Source organism: Stegodyphus dumicola, chromosome 11 (assembly GCF_044657685.1).
Source record: "Stegodyphus dumicola isolate Sdum_Otavi_A_Nest chromosome 11, ASM4465768v1".
Taxonomy (NCBI): domain Eukaryota; kingdom Metazoa; phylum Arthropoda; class Arachnida; order Araneae; family Eresidae; genus Stegodyphus; species Stegodyphus dumicola.
Window position 1 is genome coordinate 46,434,867 of NC_140778.1, and position 7,051 is coordinate 46,441,917.

Here is a 7,051-nt window from a genome sequence, read left to right on the forward strand (position 1 = left end):
AACTATTGGGCACTTTCAGAAGTGCTCGTTTGAGAGGCGATATTCTATATATTTATTTACTGATACTCTCAGATTCCAAAATTTGTTTATATTCTCAGAAATATTGGATGGAAGGTGGTCGTCCCATACTTGCAAAATTTTACATTTCATTAAAAATGAATTCGGCATTATTTAACTATTTCCCTATTAATTAATTAATTAGATAAAGAAAAAATTAGGAAATAGTACTGTTTATTATGGAATAATGTAGGAAGTTCTACAGAACTATATTCTTTCGCGTCATTGCACATTGTATCCGGCAAACTACTAGTTCCTCGTATTCTTCCGCAAATCCGTAAACATTTGTCTGATTTGAAACGAAATCCAAAATGGCTGCGCCATGAGGTTAACTTGTGTGGATATTTTTTGTTGCATGAAAGGTAAGTTCAGTTGCAATACTTGTATGTTTACTTTTTTTTGCTTTTCGAATTTATGTCATTTTGACAGTTAAATGTTTCACAGCTTTATGAATTGTTACCATTCTGTCGTGAATTACGTGTATCTCAATGGCTGGCTGTCTTTTCAAATATCTAATTTGCCCTGCTATCCAAATGTTTATGACTGAATTTTTTTTAGTCTAGTTTATGCATTCAGTTTCAAAATAATATGTGTGATCAGATTGCTTATTATTTTATTGCAGCAATAAATTTATGTTAAATAGTTTGAACAATTGTATAAAAATAAGAGTTTGCATTGTTTTGTCCAAAATATGTATGGTTGAAACATTATCTTAATCTAGTTTGTAATTCAAGTTTTTTTAGGGGTACTGTTCTGTTATTGGGACCAGAATCGGAAATGTATGAACCTGTGTTCGTAAGTATGTGCATAGATGTGTATATGTAGACATACAAATATACAAGCATACATAAATACAATTCTGAACCCGGTCCTGATAACAGAACAGTACCTTTTTTTAATCTTTTTTGAATATTTTATAAAAGGATTAAGCATTTTTCAAACTGCATATCATTTTAAGATTCGACTTGCAGGAAGACAAAATATGGTCATTCAATCAAATGCTTATGATTGCTTTTAACATTTTCTCATTTTTATTGTTTGCATTTTTATTGTATTTTAGATACTTTAGTTATGTAAAGTGAACATGAGAATATTAGGAAAGCTGAAGAATATGAATAGCTACCATAATACATGTATTTTTTCATCGAGCCCATTGTTTTAGAAACCAATGCACCATTATTATGTGCTGGCTTATTTTATAGTTATATGCAGTTTAATTTTATGTTCATGTTACTGTAGTATTGTCATTATAATAAAAGTATTGATAATTTTTGTTGAATCTTGCAAGTTGCCTAACATTCAGAATTATTACTACCGAATTTTACTGATAGGTTTTTTCGAGTTGACATAATCTGTCTGATAAATAAAATAAACTGGTGTTTAAATAATATGCATTTCTCATATTGTTTCATTGAAAGTGAGATGGAAATATAAATGCTATCCAGAAAAGTGAATTCTTTTTGCCTGAAATAACAAACTGTACTAAATGATTAATGTTTATATCATTTTAGAAATGTCAATATTAAAGTTTCTCCCCTTTCTCTTCTTTGATTTTGAAATAATTTATAATAAAATAATATATGCATAAGTGTAATTAATGTAAAGTGTCATTCAATAATATAATTTTTATTTTTAATGATATTTTTATATTATCTGGGCTTTCTTTTGGTGTTAGAAGGAGGAAAAGACTGTAATGTTTTAATTAAGGAAATAATTAAAACATTACAGTCTTTTAAATAACACAGTTACAGTAATGTTTATTGAAGCAATCAGTACTGTGTGATTGAATAATGTTAAAATGCATTGTTCATAAGGAAATTTGCTTATCTTTGTGTTATAGATTTTATTTTGACACAAGCTGAAATTTGAATTATTGGAAGCACTTTGAAAACCCGAATTATTTCCTGAATCATTAATCAGGCCAATATACAACATACAAAATTATTTCTTTGAGCATATTATAATAAAGAGCTCATTTAATTTTATTATTTGTACAAATTTTAGACAAAAGTAGCATGTAACAGTTAAAGATTTATTGAAGCCTACTTGTTACTTGTGGTAACAAAGAAGTGTGAAAGATATTGCCACATTAGCGAACATGACGATCATTGATGCTTAGTTTAGTAATTTAATAATATATTGAGAAATGCTGGGAACTTTCAGAAGTAGACATTTCGGAAATGATGGGCTTGATAAGAAATTTACATGGTTTTATTATTTATTCTTTAGTTAAGAATAGATTTTAGATGTTCATGTGAAAGAATTCTGTTTAATTATATGTGAAAGAATTGTTAAAGTTTGGCATTTAAAAAAATGAATTAATAATATGCAATTATCTTTTTATTATACATATATTACTATATATTTCTAATGCGCTATGTAAATGTCAGTGCTAAACAATTGAGATACTATTGTCAGAGCAATCTTTTCTTATACATGAAAAATTCTGATACGTTCTTATCATCTGCCCTCACAGCTTCAACTTATGCTAAAACAGCAAGAGTATGCACATGATAATAGCAAACTATGAATATGCATACCACACACATGTATTTACATGCTTTATATTTAATCTTTATTTCTGAATAGTATTCCATTGGATGAAAAATATGTGAATATTGACCCAATGTATATATTTTTGTGTGTGTGTGCATCCTAAAATTTCTTGTTTCTTATAAAGTGCTTATTTGAATTACTACTTGTGAACAGAGCAGTAGATATGAACCATAAACTAACCATTTTGCCAATTTTCACAGCTTATATGCATTTCTCAATAGATAGTCAGAAAGCACCAAAATTTGTAATAATGTTAAGTTTAAATGATGTTCTATACTTTTGTGTTAATTTTTCTATTCTATTAATTCTATTACTGTGTTATCAAACTTTCTGCAGGAATTTCAACTGGTTAAGATGTTATTACCACGTGGAGAAGGATTTGGTTTTCAAGCTAGAAAAAATTACAGCTGAAGGATTTTGTAGGTCAGTCAAACTGGTTTTAGTTAATTATAATTTAATTTTGGGTGAAGAATTCTCAAATTTATTTATCATAAGTGTCTAAAGGTCTTCTAAATTAAATTCTGCTTGTTTTTGAAATTTTTCATGACATTCATTCTTTGATTATTATTATTTTTTTTGAAATTTACTAACTTATATCCAGGCACATAATGTTGCATTTAATACCATATCTTAAATATTGTAAAATGTTAAAATAATACATTTCACTTAAAAATGTGGTTGTGACAGTAAATTTTCTGTTACATTTAATCATATCTATAAACATTGGTATACATCATTTTTCAATAATCTGTATATTATTTTGTGCATTTCTTTTACATCCAAGATCTGGCATATGACTTGCTTTCCAAACTGATAACATGGTGTAATAATGTAATCTAATGGTTAAAGTTTATTATGGAACGGGCAAAATTTAATAAATTATTCTTTGATAGAAATTTATTCATGTGTTCAGTGTGTCTCATCTCTTTAAATTGCTAAAGTAAATTTTATGTACTTGCATTTAGGAATTTTGACTGTATCAGAGTAACTTTGTTTCAGTTATTATAACATGGAAGGGAAAAAATTCATTCATGGCTCCGTTTTTAAAATTAGTTAATTAAAGTCCTTAATAAAGAGGGATGTTTTGTTGTTTTTAACGTCGATAGAGTTTAATTCAAAAATATGCCACATTAAGGGTTACTTTTTAACCTAATTTAAAATTTTCATTACTTTAACATGTCCAATAATTGTTATTTTAACTCCGATATTGTAATAATATCAAAATTCCTTACTTTTTGATAGGTAATCCAAATGTAAAACAAGAAAAGAAAAAATTAAAATCTAGAAGTATATTTATTTCATACCTCTAACAAATAAAAACAACACAAGAACTTTTTACTGTCTATCTGCATAGTGTGGCATGTCCGCATTTTTTTTTTTTTTTTTTTGAGATTTGTATGGTCAAATCCATGTTTCGGTTAAAGGAAAATGCATGCACAGTCTTCTGATTTTCCCTTCGATTAAGGATTCTGTATATACTAGCATAAGAAATATATTAGTTAATGCAGTGTTATACATCAATATTTATAGACAATTATTGTGGCTATGTTTATTATAATTTTGTTCACTGTAATGGCTGGAGTGCCTAAACCATGTTGCTGTGTAAACAAAACTCAAATCTTCATCTCTGCATACTGCTCCACTAGTGTTTAAACCATTGAAATGGTGATTATGGTAGAACATCTTTGGTAAAAATTTACTCTACTGTAACCCTTGGTGAATCGTTTCTTTTTTTTTTTTTTATCAAGATCGTCACCTGAGAGAATCGGCACCAATTTCAAGGTGGCCGCTACACAAAACCAAAATAAGAAGTCAAAGACATACACAAACTCTGTGTCCATGTACACATCGACCTATTAAAACAGAGAACTGCACAAACTGGGCATTGTGCACTGCCTTAACTTTGTCCATGTACACATTGATCTATTTTCACTTTAAGAAAATCAGAAAGTTAAAAATATCATAGTTACCAGAAAAAATTCGCCACTGTCTTAACACATAGATAACCAAAAATACACAAACAGAGAGGAATAAGTTACCAAAAATACATATTTCCTAACATAAAAACATTAAACAACAAATCTTCTAACAAAAATTAACACACAGAGAGAAAAAAATAAATGAAACGTCATTTTTTTAACATACCTTTTTTTTCACATTCATATGTTTAGGCTTCCCACCACCATCCTCCAGGTAAGCAATTCAATTAAATTTTTCGCCTCTTAGTCACCTCAGACATACTCAAACGATGGTACCCACACCAAAATAATAAATAGCATGTTCAAAATACAAGACCATACCACTTCCGTGCAACCAAACACAGCAATTGAAAAGAATGGTAAGAACCAAAAACCTGGGACCGTACAAAAGGTTTACTATTAAAAAAAGTAGCCCAAAACTAAATTTATCACAGCACGTTGGCAATATTTGCAGAAATAACTATTTTTTATTGACAAAAAAAAAGTTCCCCCCCCCCCAAAGGCTACTTTTGCCAACATTATCAACATTAGGGTTACCGAAAAACTTATTTGACGCAATGGGCGTCCACATTTCACAAACAACCAATACCACTTTGCGACTTTTTTTCAGACAGAAACCAAGGTGTACCATACAGTAAAGATTAGCCACATCTTCATTTACTACTGTTACAAGTACTTCTTTGGTAAATTTCTGCGGTTAAATTCAAAAGTTTAAAATTGCATTAACATGATCAGATTCAGAGTCATAGCTAGGGTTTTCAGCGCTCAGGGACAACTGAAGATTTCGCACCCCCTACTGCTTGCCAAGGATGGGAAAACATTTAATTCTAAAATGTTTTAACAGCAGTTTGGCGCCCCTTGGATTCTGCACCCGGGGACAGATGCACCCCCTTGCCCCCCTCTAGCTACGCCCCTGATCAGATTTTATTTTCTGCACGTAGCTAACAATTACATATGTGTTGTCAGATAAATGTTACCAGATGCAGTTAATTATTTTTTACTTGCCAATCTCATGAGACAGGTTTTTTTTGCTCCTGCAAGACTTTACTTTGTGTTGCAAAATAAATTCATTCTCACTCTTTTTGGACTTGCCTACACATTAAATTTAAAATAGTTTTATGAATAGGTAAGATGTGATTATCATAATTTTGTTTCTCTCTTTATCTTGGCAACTTTATATGTTGATTCAGTATCCAGGTTACCTACCAGTGGCTGATTGATAAAACTGCTCATATGTTCAGCTGGTGGTTTGAGTTTATTTTCTGACATAAAAAATTTTAGAAGGCATCCCCCATGTTTATTTTACTATAATCGAAAAATCAAATAATTGCTACTCTGTTTATAGGTACTAAATGTTAAAATATTTTAAATGCTTTCTTTAATTTGCATTCTAATAGTCATTTGTTTAAATTTAATTATGAATTATATTCACATATAGTAATTGGGAGTGTTTTTTTATTTTAGGTGCTGTGAAAGGCAATGACAGAGATCCAGTTTATCAAAAGTTCTTATATACATAAGAATACATGAATATAAGATTGTTTTCTATGAATTCAAATAAAATGTGATAAGTTGGATTAATAAAAACCATTTTGAATTTTGAAAAGTGTTTTTCCTCTGTTAATCATAATATAGTGCCATAAATTTCTGAATGTTTATTTTTCATCCAAATAAATAGCTTTACAAAAATTTGTCATATTAATAGATATTGCATAATTTAGCATTATTATAAATATTTATTATAGCAGATTTAGCTGAACTACTTTTTTAGTCTCTTTGCAGATGAAGTCACAAAGGTAAGTGGTTAGATATTTTTCTGTATTCCCCATTAAGTAATTTTATCTGGTAAATTACCATTACTTATATACTAAAGGTGAAAGAATAAGCTTTGCTTGAAGATACAAAAATTTGCAGATATTTCAAAAAATTGGTATACGTAAAAAAGTTCTTAAATTGCCACATATGCAAAACTGAAAATGTTATATATGAAATAGTTCAGAAATATATTTTCACTATTTTTTAACTATAATTCACTGCATTTGTTATATATAATCACAGTTTAAGGTAGCAGTGCTTTTCTCACTGTGATTTCTCATGTATTTCGATTCATAAATACACGTACATAAATCCACGTATTTTGATTTCTCTTTTGAGACTGAATAAAAAATGAACTAAACATTCTCGTTGACATTGAGAGTTGAATAAAAGCTCACCTCAAAATAAAATGAATTAATAAATTTATGGAAAATTTTACATTGCATATATTGAGCAGAAAGAAACTGAATATACTTAATGGAATTAATAATTGGTAGAGTTGATAGCAGAATAAAATGCCTTAATTGCATGGTAAACAGTAGATCTTTTGAAGTTTTTCTATGTTGCGTAAAATGCAGATTTAAATTTTTTATATTGATTGTCATATAAATGGCAATTACTGTTTTATTTTGCTCTGAAATGAA

At 29.0% G+C, this 7,051-nt stretch overlaps 1 long non-coding RNA gene across 1 annotated transcript; it reads left to right on the forward strand.

The window, feature by feature from the left end:
• The first annotated feature begins 346 nt into the window (after window positions 1-346).
• LOC146993931 (uncharacterized) lies at window positions 347-6,188 on the forward strand. The gene is made up of 3 exons (XR_015043927.1): window positions 347-419; window positions 2,950-3,036; window positions 6,057-6,188. It is a non-coding gene; the product is annotated as an uncharacterized LOC146993931 (long non-coding RNA).
• The last annotated feature ends 863 nt before the right edge of the window (window positions 6,189-7,051 follow it).